The following is a 17,987-nucleotide window of genomic DNA, read 5'->3' as shown; positions in this document are numbered from 1 at the left end:
TTTTGTAGGGTTTAGGGTAGTGTTGTAGAGTTTGTGTAGTGTAGTGTTTTAGGGTTTAGGGTAGTGTTGTAGTGTTTGTGTAGTGTTTTAAGTTAGTGTAGTGTTTTAGCGTTTAGGGTAGTGTTGTAGTGTTTTAGAGTTTAGGGTACTCTTGTAGAGTTTGTGTAGTGTAGTGTTTTAGGGTTTAGGGTAGTGTTGTAGTGTTTGAGTAGTGTAGTGCATTAGATATTAGGGTTGTGTTGAAGTGTTTGTGTAGTGTGTTAGGGTTTAGGGCAGTGTTGTAGTGTTTTAGAGTTTAGGGTACTGTTGTAGTGTTTGTGTAGTGTAGTGTTTTAGGGTTTAGGGTAGTGTTGTAGTGGTTGTGTAGTGTAGTGTTTGAGGGTTAAGGGTAGTGTTGTAGTGTTTGTGTAGTGTAGTGTTTTAGGGTGTAGGGTAGTGTTGTAGTGTTTGTGTAGTGTAGTGTTTTAGGGTTTAGGGTAGTGTTGTAGTGTTTAAGGGTTTAGGGTACTGTTGTAGAGCTTGTGTAGTGTAGTGCATTAGGGTTTAGGGTAGTGTTGTGGTGTGTGTTTAGTGTAGTGTTTTAGGGTAGTGTCGGGGATCGTGCAGGGTAGTGTAGTCTTATTGTAGGGAGATGACTGGTGGTCGGGGGAGGGTTGTGTAGGGGTAGGGTAGTCACTTACCTTGCAAACTTTACCCACAAGTATAGCTTTACCACGCATGCCTTTGCGTTGTGATAGCATGCGTGGTAAAGGCATAGTAGTGGTAATAGTTTGCGATGTAATGGCATGCGTTGTCAATGACATCGCGTAGTAATACCCGCATTGTAATGGCATGCGTTGTATTAGTATGGGATGTAATGACATACAACCGATATAGAACATAACCCTTTTTGTGACTTTGATAGAAATATGTTTATAACTGCATTCTCTAGATTTCTTTTCGAAAAGATGGGCCTTCTTGCTCAATATTTACTTCCCTGATATAGTACATAACCTATGTTGACTATCAAAAGTGAGGTTAATTGAAGATATTGTTACAAATTTGAATTATCTATCAGCTAAGTTCGTATGTAATCCCCGACATTCCCACATAGGAAATAGTCAATTTTTCTGACACTTGTGTCTGATGAGTGTACATTTGTCCCATTAATTCCTCTTTAACTTAAAGACATGTATGCCCACATGCATCAAAGTCAATTGCATTCACAAACGGTGCGAATCGCAATTTTCGGCCATTTGCGAATGCAATTGACTAATATGGCTGAGATACCCGCCACCCCCTCTCAACACAATCCCCAAAGGAGGGAAACCGGAAACAGTTCTTGAAGTTTTTGGAAGAGGGAGGGAGTGACCCTCCCCGGCCGTATTTATTAAAACAAAAAATGTAAACGTTAAACAGTTTCATATTAATGTACAATTTCATAACCACATTGCGATGTTTGGCTAACCTTAACAGATTCTCTAATACAGAGGTTCTCCTAGCCGAACTAACAACCTACAAAACATTTTCTTGAAATAATGAAATTGTACATCCTAACGTTTAAGGGCCAACGGCAAGGTCGTAACCGGTGTCAAGATCCCTAACCAGAAATACCCCCCCCACTTGGGAGGGGCGACAGCACTGAGGCGTACCCCAAGTGCAACTACCAATTTCCCTTGACTTGACGGGGGCCCCAATAAACTCGACGCCACTTAAAGGTCGTTCGAGGACTCGTGTGAGTATCTAGAAGGTAGCGTAGACCTCCCCCCAAACCCCACACAACTTACCACATCTGCCGTCGCAGACGTCACTGGCCCCGGGAAATTCCCCAGGAGGGGGCTGTAACCTCTCCTACACAGGAAGGGGCCTTGACCGCCTTTCCTTTCCTTCCGGCGGCCTCTCCTTAGACAGGACCGCCTCACCGTTGAGGGGCCAAAGGCCACCTCTCCTGAGCGCTCCCATCCGTGTTGGGTGACGCCCACTCATAGGGATCTTCCAATTACTGCTCACCGATCATGACCTTACCGCCACAGGTCCGGATAGTTGACCGGCTATCCGGACCCCCCACAAAGCTCCTACCTAAAGGTCATGCTTTAACGTTTTTAACCATGCTAAGAAGTCTCCTATGAGTAACTCATTCCCCACCCGAGACAAATGCACACCATCCCCCGAATACATACTGTCATCCTTAATACAGCCATGCGAAATAGAATGCAATGTCCCGGAACGGAACAACCTACTCACTTTGTTATTAAGCTTTCTAACAGACTGATTCAAAGCAGGAATAGAAATAGCCCCCCGCCACACCTTTCGTGGGATCATATGGGACCACGCAATTGTGCACCCCGGAACTCTCCTCGCCAACCAACTTACTGTGGAAAGCATTGCCTCGAGGAGAAGTCGTCTACCGGTGGTGACCAAATCATTGCCCCCTAAATGCACTATGACTATAGACGGCGGTGACCTCGTCCGCCCTAACAAATCCTCAAAATATGCTTGAAACTGGTCAATACAGAGACCGCCTCTTCCGTAGAAGGACACCCTGTACCCGTATTCCCCAGCTACGTGAATCATGTCACCTGCTTTGAATACGTCCGCGGCACGCCTCACGTATGAGTGGCCCACGACCCACACCTCCTTTCTCACAGCCGGTGATGTCTGACCGCTGGCCCGGTGTTGGGTCGACTGCATAGTCCGCCCCGCCTCGTAGGCTTGCGCAACTGAAAACCAAACAAAAACAAGAGGCGTGAGTACGTCATTACAGCTTTACAACATGTGCAACCGCACATACCTCTTATAACAATTGGAGGACCAACGCCCCACACGTTTCACTTGTTCAACGTTAAGACCCCTGGCTGTAGCTTCCGTAGCAGCCCCTATCCGAAAGGAATGGGTCCCAAACTCGCCCGGGTTCAAGCCCGCAGCGGCAATAGACATCGCAAGCACCCGCTGAAATTGAAACTTCGTCAGTGGGGTGGCGTCCGCGTGTCTCAACAAGGTCCCCCCCCATAATGCCACCCTTCGTGCTAGGTAATCTTCTAAACACTTTACCGGGCATATGGAGGACCCGGGAATCCTGCGTATGATTATGCAGTCACCCATCCCGTCTTGATCGGTCTTGGACCTGACAAAGGAGACCGTCATTGCCTCTCCTCTGATCTGAACGTGTTCTTGGCACAAACCCCCCGCCACATCCTGTTTGTTCCTTGCCACCAGTTCGCTTACTCGCATCGCCCCGTGAAATGCTAGCGTAAAAGCGGCTCGGAACAACACCGCCTCAAACTGAGATGAACATGTGGCAGGGAGTGTAGCCAACAACTGGGCCAACCTATCCAAACCTATCGGGCGCCTCTCATCTACTCTGCGACCCTCAAGGCGTTGCCACCCCCGCAGCGCTTTCTGTACAACGAAAGACGCTGTCGGGTCCTGGATACTATGAGCCCTGGCAACAAAGGAAATAGCAGCACGATGCCTCTGGGCCGTAGCCACAGATTTCCCAGCCCTACGTAAGGACATCAGAAAATTCACCACCCATTCCTCGTGGCCCCAAAGCCTCTCTCTATCAGTCCCCAAAAAGGCTAAATAGGACCTAAACGCCCCTTCATAGGCTTTCCTCGTCCGTGGTGCTAGACTCTCTCCCACGAGGTGACGAAGTTCGGGGCACCGAGAGACCAGAGAGCTTCGGGGAAGGGTGCCGGCTCTGGGTCCGCTGAGGGAAGGAAACCCGAGAAAGCCTGCATATGAAAACGAGACAGTGCATCAGCCGCCTGATTCAATACCCCTGGGACATGTTTTGCTCTGAACAGCACATTTAGTTGCATACACAGTAAAACAATTTCTTTGAGCAGTCTTAAAATGAGTTTACATCGTGCTGCCTGACTATTGATGCACTCGACCACGGTCATATTGTCAGACCAAAATATCACAGAGTGATCTTTGAACCCTTCTGGCCAGGTTCTCAGGGCCACCAAAATGGGAAAAAGTTCCAGGAAAGCAATATTACTTGTCAGACCATTGTCATGCCACCATGTCGGCCACCTTTGTGCCGACCATTTTGTGCCGAAGATGGCACCAAAACCTATGCTACCTGCAGAATCTGTCCATAGCCCCAGCTATTCAGAGGATACGGCTGGTTTGTTCCAGATGACTCGACCATTAAAGTCCGCCAGAAATGCTAACCAAATACGCACGTCCTGGCGGACCTCAGCCGATAGTCTCGTGCGATGATGGCCCTCCTTTAGGCCGACTATAGCTTGGGCAATTGAACGAGAAAAGGGGCGGGCCATCGGTATAACTCTCAGGGCAAAATTCAACTGTCCCACCAACTGCTGTAACTGATGCAGCGTAACTTTAGATCCATTTAGACACACTTGCAGGGCTGCCCTGAACTTCCACACTTTGTCAGTTGGCAAACGAAAACAACCTTCTACGGAGTCTAACTCGATCCCCAGAAACTCGAGGCAAGTCGCAGGACCCACCGTCTTACCTGGTGCCAATGGCACACCAAACTGCTTCATTAATACACAAAATTCGGCCAAGGCCCGGCCACATTCGAGATCCCCGGCTGCCCCAAGGAACAGAAAATCATCAAGGTAATGCATTACATGTTGGAAACCCGTCTTCCTTGTGAAGACCCATTGTAGAAAACTACTGAATTTCTCGAAATAAGCACAAGATATAGAGCACCCCATCGGCATGCACTTATCCATGTAATAATAACCCTGAAACATAAAACCTAGGAGACGCTGATCGTCCGGGTGTACCGGGAGCAACCGGAACGCTGACTCGATATCTGACTTCGCCATCAGCGCCCCGGGCCCCAGGCGATTCAAAATGGCTACGGCCTCATCGAAGGATGCGTACCGCACCGAACACACTTCTGGGTCTATTGCATCGTTTACAGAAAGACCACGTGGAGCTGACAAATTATGAATCAGTCGAAACTCACCCGGGTCCTTCTTGGGGACCACCCCTAAAGGAGAACAAACAAAATTCTGTACCGGGGGTACACAAAATGGGCCGGCGACCCGACCTCGAGTAACCTCTTTCCGGATCTTTTCCTGAACCACGGTCGTATGTTGCAGGACGGACAGTTGATTTTTACACTTCTCCACGCCCTGAAAGTCCCCTACCGGGATGCGGAAACCATTCGAAAATCCGTTCCGCAGCACCCCAGCAGAAGTACGATCCGGGTATTCACTGAGCCAGGGAATCATTGCCAAGGTATCAATCGGGGTAGGTAAAGGCGCCCCTCGGACTACGTTAGACCTGTTTGGCGCCTCTTCTCCCCCCGTTATCACCTGTTTTGGCTCTGCACGTGGACTCAGGATGGGACGACCCGCACCCACTACATTCATGTTTAAATTTACATGATCCCTGGGGCCTGGTACATTTACCTTTGTTGAAATTGAAGCAGAACCCCCTTTTTCCTGTATTGCCGGCAGGTCTCGAGTAATCGTCAGTACTCGTACCTGACCGAAAGGGCGTCCCCCCATAATGGCGGGAGGATTCGCCAACATTACTTCCTACCAATGGCATTTTCAACATACCTGTCTCCTTCATTTTATCCCATGTCAAAGAATCATAACAATCCCAGGTTAAGCTTTTATTATGCTCTTTTGCCTTTCTAAAAAGATTATCGTAACAGAACCAATGGTTACCCTGGTGCGATGTCGAGTACCCCATGATTCTTGACTGATAGGTCGGCAACTCGGAAAGCAACTCGGGCCTACGTTCCCCCAAGATTGACGTAAAAATACCCCATGCATTGCCCCAATTGCCGATAGTCTCATTTACTTTAAAGGCGGCCATTTTTGCGCGCCAAACACTCGGATGCATAAGATCTTTCTGACCCTTAACATGCTCCACCTCATAATGATCAACAAGCAACGAGAAGATGTTCACGTACTCCCCCGCCCAAATCTTCTCCTTAATTGCCAAAGGCACATGTTGACCCAACCTTTCTCTACGAGAGGGTGCTGACTCATCCCTCGCGATCGGCAATGGCCGCTTACCTGCACCGGACGCTGCATCTGCGGTCACAATCGTCCCTTGTGGCTTGTCAACTACTGCAGCCGGCGCGGACGCCTTGGCTGCATCCCGTTTCTCGCGCAATTGTTTCATCAGCGCTTGGGCCTCGGCAGCCGTGGCGCCCTCACTACTGTCGCCCAACCACGCTGCAAGTTGTGCTGCCAGCTCGGGCGGCATATCCTCTTTGGACACCGGGGTGACCACCACAGGAATCGGATTCCCCTCCACTGGTACTGGGGTTGGCGCTTCGAGCGGGGTACAGGGAACCGGGGCGTCTCCCCCAGCTGGTCCCCTCCTTGGCCTCTTGGCTCTTCCTCCCGGAGCTGCTCCAGCCGACGGATGCTCCGGCCCCCCTTCCCCGTCTCTCTCCGCCACCCGCTTCTTCAGCTCAGTCATCTCCTTCATGAGGACCCGAACCATCTGTTCGGTCGTCATTCTCTTCCCGCCTTTCTTGGGCATTTCTCCGACAGCGTATCTGTAAGACAAAAGAAAGATTACAACGCTCAAATTGGCTCTTCGTTCCGTCTCGAGCTCACGTGCAGCGAGGAGGTGCAGCTTCAGAGCACAGGAACAAGAGGATGTCTTCCGGTCTTGCGTCCCTTTTTATCCGTCTTCAGGGCGGGCGTAAACCCGCCCCTGCCTGCCCCGAGGGCGTGGCCAGCCGCGTCAGTGTCTAGGCCAGCCCACTCTAGGGCGGGAAAGAGCGCGCCCCGGCTACGCCGCTTCGGGCATACCAGCCGAGACGCGCCTCCCGCCCAAAATGGCTTCCCGGGGGGATCGTGGTACTCTGCCATACGTTCGGGGGGACCGAGTGGTCGCCCCTTTCCATTTGGAATGCATCATGCATTTCGCAATTTTAGGAATCGCAAGCATGTTGCGATTTCTAAAATTGCGATTGCATTTAAGAAATCGCACTTTCAGATTTCTCAAATCGAATGCATGATTATTTTTAAATTGCGAATTCGCACTTTGGAAGGGGTAAATTAGCATGAAGTTGAACTTCATGCTAATTTACTGAAAACTTTCAAACATGCACTAGTTGCATATTTGAAAGTTTTAATTTACACACACACATGTCCTTGGTTCATGTGTGTGTGTAAATTGCACTTAAAGTTAAATTTCAGGGGGGCAGGGAGGGGTTCTTTGGACCCCCCCCTGCACCCTTGAAATTGCATTCACATTTTGGCGAATCGCAATTTGAAATTCGCAAAATGTGAATGCCTTCCCAGTCATTACTATGCGACTTTTGGCCCATAGGAATCAATGGGAAGGAGTTCCCTTAATTGCGATTCGCAAATTGTGAATCGCAATTATGGAAAAATACCAAATCGCAAAAAATATTGCGATTTTTTAATGCATAGCATTGTGCGATTTCTTAATTGCGATTCCTTAATTTTCGCAATTAGGAAATCGCAAAATGTTACAATGATGCATGTGGGCCATAGAACATTATTACTATGTGCAAGGAATATATGTATGGTAAGTTTATGTTCTTCAACTCTACCTGTTCCTGAGTCTATTGCCTATATGCTGGGTATGTGGACGATGCTTCTGATCTGATCTCCCCAGGAACTACCTTTAGAGTCTCATTACGATGTCGGTCGGAAAGCATTCTGATGACTCCTTGTCGGAATCGTTTCCAACCGACTCGGGTTCGGAGAATCCGACCGATTATGATGTTTCCGGACATCGTAATGAGGGCCTTAGTTGTAGTACTGCTTTTTCAGCGGGCAGACTTTCACGTCTGTGATTAGAAAAGAATTCCCACTCACTGTGTTTAAGATCTTCAAATCTTTACAGCCTCCCATTGTCCAATGGTGTAAACCCACAGTTTAGTTTTTTTATTTATTTTCGGCCATAGCCAACCTTTCACCTTGGCACTCCTGATCTGCACTAAAAGCCTCGTTAGTCATGGCTCTTCCTGCACAACCCCTCCTCCAATTACTTGCAGTTCTGCCTCACTGATTTAGTCTTTTTCAGCTGCTACACGGTGGATGTTAAGTGGATTTCCCAGTGCTGATGACTGCTCCAGTCCAAGGAGTGAATTGAATTGTAAATCCAAATTTGGCAGGCAAAGGTGTTCAGAAGGTGACTTTGTGAAATACTGCTTGTCTCCAGTGAGGCCCACAATCTAAGTTGGCACCTAAAGATTCTATGTTTGCTGTTTCCTGGCAACAGATGTTTTCAGCATTTATATATTGAAAATCGTGAGTGAGAAAATCAACTAAGGATTTTCCATTCAGGATATCTGACACTGGCACTTGAAAAAATGTGTAATTCGCAAATCTCACGCATGAATTAACCAGCACCTCTGGTTGCGGAATGCTGCTTTTGATTAGGGCATACTACTTTTAATTTGGGACTGGAGGCATGCAATTTAAGGAAGAACTTTTGTTCTGTTGAAGTCTAGATAAAAATGTGAGGGGTTTACTTTATGAATGGTGGGCGGCCCACCAGCCAGCCAGGATGACTGAGGCCCTCACCTCAGCTGTCCCCCATGACACTGGGGATCATTTTATCAAAAGTGCTGTGACAATGCATAAGCACACGCTATCAGCACAACTGTAGTGCTGGGTAGACTGCTATGTTGTGCCTGGACTACAAGGGTGTGAAACATGTCAACCCAGATTTCGTCCACATAAGAACCAGATCTCGAACACATGAGTAGATTTTCTTTCCCCATCATGAGAAATTCAAAATCTATGCACATCACCTTTGAACCCTACCGTGGAGACCTTGGAATAAAATTAAGACACTGAGGTATCCCAGAGGTAGTGGTAACTCACTATTTACCACTCCAAACACACCCGCACTCACCGTCACAGCTTGCTAAAAAAGATCTCTGCCAGAGAGCCCTCTTGCGGGGCCTGTGGGGTATTGCAGCACCAAACCTATGAGGAGGAGAGCCCAATGATGAATCAGGATACCCTCATGGGTGTGTGAGGGCACCAATTCCTAATAAGGATATGCCCATTTGGCACCAATGGCAGTGAATTAGAAATGTCTCAATCTCTAAATGTGGATGGGACCCATTGGTTTGGCAGAGTAGAAACGCTGACACCTTATGGCAGACTTCCACTAGACTAAATGGTCTTTATAGGGCTGCATTTTGAGGAGGATAACAATGGTACAACTATCGAAAACAGGAAGATGTGTTGTCTGCCCTCTTTCCTTTGCCCTGCTCCATTTTCAAAGCAGAGACATTGAGGACATAATGGCGGAGTCTCTGGCAGCTTTGCCAATAAGAACGTCATCAAGCATTGTTATCACTTAGTTAAATACGATTGAACTGGACACCTGATTGAGGTGGAGAGCTCCACTCTGCTGGGACCTTGAAATTCTAGGTACTGTACACATTTCTTCACAAGTTACACAGAATACAGTACATGTTTCCATCATGGCAGTTGTCGAAGCAGTAAATTAAGTAAACTAGTGGTCAATACTGTGCTGGGCCACAGGTTGCTGGGGCTAGTTACTTACAGGCTAGACAGAGAAGTTGTTGCAATGCTGGAAAAGAAGAGACAAGTTAATACACCTCTCTTACATGGATTTAATGTCTGAGTACTGTGGTTGGGAGTTTTTCCTTCTGCGAGCTCTAATGTCTGAGAACAGTGGTTGGTGGATTTTCCAAGCGCTTTACTATGTTTACACTCGTTATGTGCCCCTGAACTTTTTTTTTTCTCCTTGCACATTTATTCTTTCTTCCTGGGGCAGGTTCCGTGTTTAGGCAGACTGCAGAACTCTTAGAATGAGAAAACGAGAAGAAATAAAGATATTTCTCCATGTTTCACCTCTATCAGGAAGGCATATAATTTTGACACATTCCCAGGTTTTTTACTCCTGGCAGATCTGGGAATGCTCATGAAATAATCAATTGTGGGAATGGACACTGGTATCTACAATAACCATTGGTTATTCTTTGACAACCCTCATAGAGGCTGATTGATTCGGATGTAAACTGTGCGGTATATCTTTTCGTCCGCCCCTTGTCAAGCGTCAGGGCATAGTCATTGGGTTGTCAAATATCGTGCTATATGCCTGCCTCACCCGAGGCAACCTCAAGTTAGTGTAGAAGTGTCCAGAGATTGGGGGACAGATCTCAGGAGGTAGTGGGTAGAAAAAACGATTAAAAAATGGTAACTCCCCAAAAACAAGATTTATTAAAGAAAAAAGGTGGGTACCGTTGGTTAAAAAATTTTGGTTATATTGAGTAATCGAGTTACTGGATTACCATATTACTCTTAAAGACAGGTCGACATGTTTCAGCTCACCTAGGGCCAGAAGGTCTACGGAGCTTTCGTCAGGACAAAAACAAAAAACAGGACAAAGAAATTGGGTTGGAAAGTACTCACACAACTTGTGTAGTTTTCATGGATTTGTACGAAGATCTCATATTGAGATTCCTGTAATATGGGAACAAAAGATAATACAAATGAACGTTTACATGAAATAATGGCATATAGCACGCTTGCGCAGCTAGGAGAGAAGAGCATTAGTTCTTCAAGTAAAGTGCACCTAATTGCGAGCACTGTTGGGGGACGGGGGTCTAGAAGAGTAGAACGTAAGGAGGTTCAGTTCACTGGAGTTAAGGACAATTGTAAAGGTAGTTGGGTAGTGCGCAGCAACAAGTTTTAAAGTATTAAGGAAGGTCACAGGTTTCAACATGTCTAAGGTAGCGCACTACGGGGAAGGTAGTGCTAGAGTAGCAATATCTCACATACCTTCGTAAATAGTTAATTTCTCCACATCAGGTTGCAATAGAGTCGCTAATAACGAGGTCTTTGCTACAAAGATGAAACAAACAAAAAGTATTTTCAAGGTTAGGGCCTCACGGATGTAAACTAGTACCAAAGGTCTAGAGATGTTTGTTAACGGAGGTAGCCGCCATTCTTACCCGCGTGTAGGAGAGCATTAGCTCCTAGTGCTGACTCTGCCCCTGGAAAGTAAGGAGGATCAACTCAGGTCACTATTTATAGTGGAAAAATAGAAAAGGGGTTACCAGGTAGAATTGACCTACTCAAAGATGGTGGGACTGCGGAGGTAGGTAGTGCACTCATTAGTATACGATTGAATGTAAACATATATGAAACCTGTGTTAAGAGAAGGGATTCGTATTGGTCGATGTTACATACGGATTCTCTAGGATCAAAATTTTAATTTTCGAAAAGGATCTGTTCAGCATTTTGGTTTTTGTCATGGAGCATCTCAAGGATTGTCCAACTCAGGTCATCGCATGTGTGTCCATCCTCCACAAAATGTGTACACAGTTTCGTGGTGTTTTTCTTCAGTCTCACATTGCTTCTGTGCTCACCTATGCGTATTTTAACTTTTCTGCAGGTCATGCCCACGTATTTCAGTTGGCAGGGACATGTGACCAGGTACACCACAAGTGTTGAATTGCAATTCGTGTGTGATCTTTGGGTCCAGATGAAGTCATCGGTCAGCTGTAATGTCTTAGTGGTCTTGGTAAGTTTGCACACGCCACAGGTACCACAGGGAAAATGCCCTGTTACGGGGGCCATGTTAACATTTCTGATGGTCGACACGGTGGAATTTTTCTTCTTTGGTCGAGTGTGCACCAGCACATCCCTCAGATTCTTTGTTCTTTTATTCGCGAATCTTGGTTTTGGCCAATTGAACGTTCCTGATGTCACTATTCTCCAGTTTTTTCTTATCAACTTTTGTATTTCGTAACTTGCTGGGCAGTAAGTTGTGACGCAGGTGACCAGATCTTTTATTGGTTCTTTGTCATGCATCTGTAGCAGGCATTCATGTGGTTGGTTCTTGGTTCTCTTTCTGCATTTTGCAATCACCCGAGGCGTATAGTCTCTAGCTCGCAGTTTTTTACTCAGGACTGTGGCTTGTTCTTTATAATCACATTCTTTGCTGCAATTGCATTTATGCCGGAGAAATTGACTGTATGGAAGATTGTCTCTGAGTGGACGAGGGTGGTAGCTCTGATAAGACAATAGACTATTTTTGGCCGTTGGTTTTGTGTAAGTCTTAGTCTCAAGTTTACCGTTTTCTGCGAAGATAGTCAGATCAAGAAAGTCAATGCTCGTGTTGCTGGCGGTGAAGGCGAATTTGAGCCAGCGATCTCTCCTGTTCAACCATTCTATGAATGTAGTTAGGTCTTGTTTAGTTTCCCAGATCAACAGGATGTCGTCGATGTATCGTTTCCAGTATTTGATACTGGAAAAGTACGGGTTCTCGTTGTTTAGGACAAACTTCTGTTCGAATTGGCTGACGTATAATCCTGCTACTGATGGCACAAAAGCGCTGCCCATGGAAGTCCCGTGGCACTGTAGGAAGAGTAGTCCATTGTATTCAAAATAGTTCTCCTTTAAGGCTAGCCTACAGCATTCTAGGACAAAATGACGGGGAGTCCGGTGGGACCATTCTTCTTGGAAGAGTAGATCCTCAAGCATTTGCATAGTGTCATCTTGTGGTAAGCTCGTGTACAGCGATTCGACATCTAGTCCTACTAGGATCATGCTCAGCGGGTCGAATTCTTTATCTGCAATCTGTATCAACAGATCGCGGGTGTCTTTGAGGTATGTCGGGGTTTTCTGGACGATCGGTTTTAGATATTCATCCGCAAATTTTGAGAGAGGTTCGAGGAGCGAGCCAATCCCCGACACAATTGGGCGACCTGGCGGTGGTAACTTGTTTTTATGAGTTTTAGGGAGCGAGTAGAAAAATTGTATTTTCGGTACTCGTGGGGTCAGAAAAACAGCTTCTTTTTTGGATATCCATCCGTTTACTTCTGCCTCATGAATCATTATTGCGATGGTGTTTGTAAGTCTTGCGGTTGGGTCAGAATCCAGGCTTCTGTAGAAAGTTTCATCGGATAATAGAGCAAGGCATTGCTGGTTATATCCTTCCTTTGTAAGGATCACTACCCCACCACCCTTGTCCGCTGGTTTGATAATTATATCATCATTATCTCTTAGCTCCTCGAGGGCACGTCTTTCTTTTTTGGTAGGATTTTGGAAGGGTTTTTTCTTTTTGTCAAGATTGTCTATTCCTTTCAAAATGGCCTGCTCGAAAGCTAGTATTTCGATTGGTACATTGTTTGTGGGGGGTAGGAATTTGGACTTCCTCCTTAACGTAGTGTCTCCTTCATTGGTAGACTGGGGCGAGCCGTCAAAGAATGCTTTGAGTTTTAATGTCCTACAGAATTCAGACAATTCACATTTGAGTTTAAAGGGATCCAACGTGGGGGTCGGGACGAAACCAAGACCTTTGTTCAGGACTATAGTTTGTTCTTGGGACAGAATAGTATCTGTTAGGTTCACTATTAGTGATTCTTCTTGTTCTGTTCCGTCTGTGCTGATGACATGCTGCGGGTTTGTACATTGGGAGGACGATCTTGCCATGTTATGTTTTTCTTTTTGCCTCTTGGTTGATTTTGGCCTCTCCCTTAAAAAGGCTGCGCTGATTGATGTGGTAGAATCTGGTTATGTAACATTTGGTTCCCCATTTGTTGTTGTTGGTCACCCCCCTGGGTGTAGGGGTTCATGGGGTTCACCCAGCCTCCGTATGGGGGCATGAAAGGTTGGAAGAAGGGCATTGGGTTTCCCGGAAAGAATGGTGGTCTATGCCATCTGTTACCTCTATTACCACGTCGTGGGCCTCTAAACCTCGAGTTGTTACGTCCCCTCCTCGACATTTGTTGGTCCGGATTTCCCTCTGAGCCATCAGAGGACCACCCTGCAGAGTCTGTATCAGAGGTGATCTCAGTGACAGTATAATCCTCCTTGGAGTAGGGCTGCATACGTTCTTGGCTGAATTTTTTGAGATCTTTTGCTAGTTTCTGTAGTTTGTTTGTTTGATGAGTTTCGTCCATTTCTTTGTTGATCTCGTCTAATCTTTTTTTGTAGACTTGTGGGTTGATGCCGTTCCTCAATTGAGTTTCACAGGTTAGAATTTCCGCTAGTAACGCGTCCGATAGTCTTTTGGCTGTCTTGACTATGAGCACTAGATAGTCCAAGGTACACTTCCAGGATATGGAGGACCAGTCTCTGTGGAATGCTAAATCATGTAGGAAGATTCTTGGTGCATTAGATATCCATAGGCCTCTCGGTGCTGATTTGGTTCTCAAATATTCGGTCATGATAATACCATGTATTGCCATGTATTGACACATTCCCAGGTTTTTTTACTCCTGGCAGATCTGGGAATGCGCCAAAATACATGGGTAGATGCATGAAAACACCCACTCTCCACCCATGTAATTCCTGCTCTCTTCCTGCGTTGGTGCACAACCTGCTGTTTAGGCGCCAAAGCAGGCTCCGTTGTGCCCTGATGCAAGGGTGACCATGTTGCAGGCAAAAATGAGTTTTGTGCAGGAAGGGACACCTTCCAGCAGAAAAACAATCCTCTGAGGCTTTTTTCTCTTTCTAAGTGGGCTGCGGAATGCAGCAGGCATAGAAAGAGTGTTGGAAATTGGGTTTCTTTAAAACATAAAGTGTCAACTAGGGCTATCTGGTTGTGCTAGACCAGGTCAAATCCAAAAGTTCAGGTCTTTCGTGATGGATCGTGGCTCAAATTCAAGGACCAGCCTTAGCCCGCTGACACAGTACCTTGGTTTGCAGTTGCATTGTGGATGAGATGCGAGGAGCACAGAATGCGATGCATCAGCATTGATCCTTAGGATGTAGGCGATGTATCAGCACAAAGTCAGAGATGCGTTGGTAATGGAGGTGATGTGCTGCTCCATTGGCAATGCGATGTTCTTTATCCTTGCAGCAGCTGCAATGCATCGGTGGCGATGAAGAAATTATGCCCTAAATCCTCCCAGCAACGGCGATGCATTGGCATCGATGGAGATGCGCCAGTTCCAAAAGGTGAAATGGTGTCAATGCAGGGATTTTAGCTGGAGCAGCACCTAAAACCCACTTTAAGGGTCCAGGACTGGCTTGGCACCACTTAGCAGGGTAAGACTCTCCGATGGCAGGTCCAGGTGCCGTAGCAAGGTGAGTTGGAAGTCTTTTATGTCCCTGAGACTTCATTCAAGAGGCAACCTAACAAGACTTTGGAGTCAACTTGGATCTGGGTTGGAGAGATGCAGGTCCAGTCCTTCACACTTCCAGGGAAGAGGGCAGCAGGTCGTCACAACAAAGCAGCAGTCCGTCAGGGTAGCTTTCCAGCAGAGTGGCAACCATTGTAACCGCACATCAGTCCTTTTTTCTGGCAGCGTATCCACAGGTCCTGAAATGTACTGAAGTGATGGTGCCAGAGGTCCAGTAATTATACAGAGGTGTGCATTTGAAGTGGGGGAGACTTCAAAGAGATGACTTTGAAGTGCATGGAGTCCTTCCCCTTCCTACCGTGACTCCTAGCTGAGATGGGGAGTTAGTTGTCCTGTTGGATACCGTCCTAGGCTTCCTATGTGGCAGTGATCCATGATGGGAAACTTGAAGACAGATTTACTCAAATAAGGGTATCCTTGACAATAATATAGGTATGGTGTGGACTTATTTTAGGGATGACCATTTTTAATGTACTTCAGTTGTGAATAAGGACATAAACGGAAAATACTACAATGTGAAACTGATAATCTCAACTCTGTGAATGGGCCAGATCACATACATCTAATATTATATGTATAACATGTGCACCACCTGCTCAACCTACGGCTTTCGGTTATGTTATCGATATAAAGAGAATACACCTGTTTTGTCATAAAATTTAACTTTATAGCTTTCCTTTCAGGTTGCTGAAAAAAGTATGGTATGATTAAATATGTTGACGTTTTATGTCTGTTGTATCAATTGTAACATTGAGTTTGACTAAAGGATGTTTGTTCCCTGGGTCTGGCCACATAAGCAGAAAGAGATTAGCGAGTGTCATAGAGAGTGATAGCGAGGGAATGAGAGACTAAGGAAAGGAGTGAATAGGTATGCATCTCAGTGGTATAAAATCGTAACAAAAGCAGAGCGGTCTGCATGCAGGTACTGGTCAAAGTTGCCTCGCCTTCCGTTTAGCTCACACTTCCAAATAAAGAGGAAGGCTTCGCGTTGTTGAGTGGAATGGGGGACGTTTTCTGAAATAATGTGCTGAAGAAAAAAACCCACAAAACATATCGGTTGTCCAACTGTGATGGATCCTGTGTGAGGTTTTTTGGGTGTTTCTGAAAAATCATTGCTAGATGGGCAGTGAAGTGAATACTTATACAGCGACAAGTGAACAACACTCTATGGTTCAGAGGGCCTTAACCGACTCACGGTATGCAGAGGTGCAAATTCATACATACAGAATGCCATAGGAAGTCCTTATACAAAGACTGCAAATATTCTGGAGGGGTTTGAACAGTACTATAATGAAAGCCTTGCACACGTCTTGCCTGGAGGAACTGAGTATGCGACTTGGTGTATAGAGTGCATTAGTTTGCCAGCACCAGGTCAGCCTTGAGTAAGTGTGCGCTCTATAAAATTAATAAATCAATAAAAACCAAAATAATCAGCCTGATGAATTTCTGGTTATAATGGCTCTGTAAATTGGAGGCCACAATGGGACATGATAAATGGAGGATGAGTGCACTGAGGTGCAATAAGGAAATTGAAATGACAGTTTTTCACATTATATACTGAGTTTGATCACTGACAAATATCTGTTCGGGAACAAACTGAAAAATGTCTGCAGGAGACACACTGTAGGCATTCAAAGAGTTCCAAGATAGTTCCAGGAACGATTGAACTAAATTGAAACTATAAAGGATTTTCAAGAGCTATTTCATTTTATTTGACTGTGAATGAAAACTGAGTGAGAACGTCAGGAACCTTTGAAGATGGATTTAAGTTTAAGAAGGAAGTTAGAATATGTGAGAAATTTAGGAATTAAGATGTATTTCGAAGATGAGAGATTTAAGAGGAACTCTTGAGTAGTCTAAATATTAGTGTGCCTTTTTGTGGATGCAGCCCTATTTAAGAAGTCAGGTGTGTGACACTTTGCCAGTAACCAACTAACTGTACACTAATTTCATATTATCTATACATTTTTGAATTTTTTTAAACATTCCAGCTAGTGCTTAAGTTGGGGAGGGGCAAGAAGGAGGTAGAGGCAGATCGATAAGCACTGGTAAAGGGAGCAAGCGAAGATGAAAAGATTTATGCAAGGGTGAGATAAAGAGAGAGGGAGTGCCTGGTGGTGGATTAAAGCGGCATGGGGTGTGATCAAGGCTATGCAGCCTCCGTATTCGGCACCCCGACCTTCCATAGCGTTGGCCATGAGCTTCAAAACAAAACTTTGGACATCAGCACTTTTTATATTACAAATTAAGCACTGATTCCAGCAGGTTATCTTCTCCTGCAAAGGCAAACGCTTAACACTTCACACGCTGCTGCTAGAATGGAGGAAGAGAGCATACTGTTTACCACAGTTTAATTTGAAAATATGTAGGGCCTCATTTATGAGGTTTTGGCATAGGGAAGCGCAGCAGGCCTTCCTGCTGCGCTTCCCAACGGCAAAAGAAAAGGGCAGGAATGCGCCGTATCTATAAGATATGGCACATTCTTGTCCTTTTCCACTGTGCCGGCGCACAATGGGCTGCCTACGCCAACGCAGGCACCTTTGCACAATGGTGCAAGGGTGCCTGCGTTGCGGGGATGATTATTTTTGTACATGAAGGGAAACCTTTCTGTACAAAAATAATCACAGTAGGCTTTCCCTCTTTCTACGTGTGCTGAATGCAGCACACATAGAAAAAGGAAAAACGAGGAGAAATAAAGATATTTCTCCCGTTGCGCCTCCCTTACGCCTCCCTTGTGGAGGCATAAGCTTTTGGCACTGCCTCAGATTTAAGATTTCTCGTAAATCTGGGGCAGTGGCAAAAGGCCATGGATGTTGCTGGGAATGCCCCCCACAAACACCCATTGCCCGCCCCTTTAACGCAGAACACTGCGTTAAAGGGACTGATATTTATCAGGCAACATTAAGCCCAAAAAAATGGCTTAGTGCTGCCTGATGAATATCAC

Source organism: Lissotriton vulgaris, chromosome 6, assembly GCF_964263255.1.
Source record: "Lissotriton vulgaris chromosome 6, aLisVul1.2, whole genome shotgun sequence".
Classification (NCBI taxonomy): domain Eukaryota; kingdom Metazoa; phylum Chordata; class Amphibia; order Caudata; family Salamandridae; genus Lissotriton; species Lissotriton vulgaris.
This window is presented reverse-complemented; position numbering follows the sequence as displayed.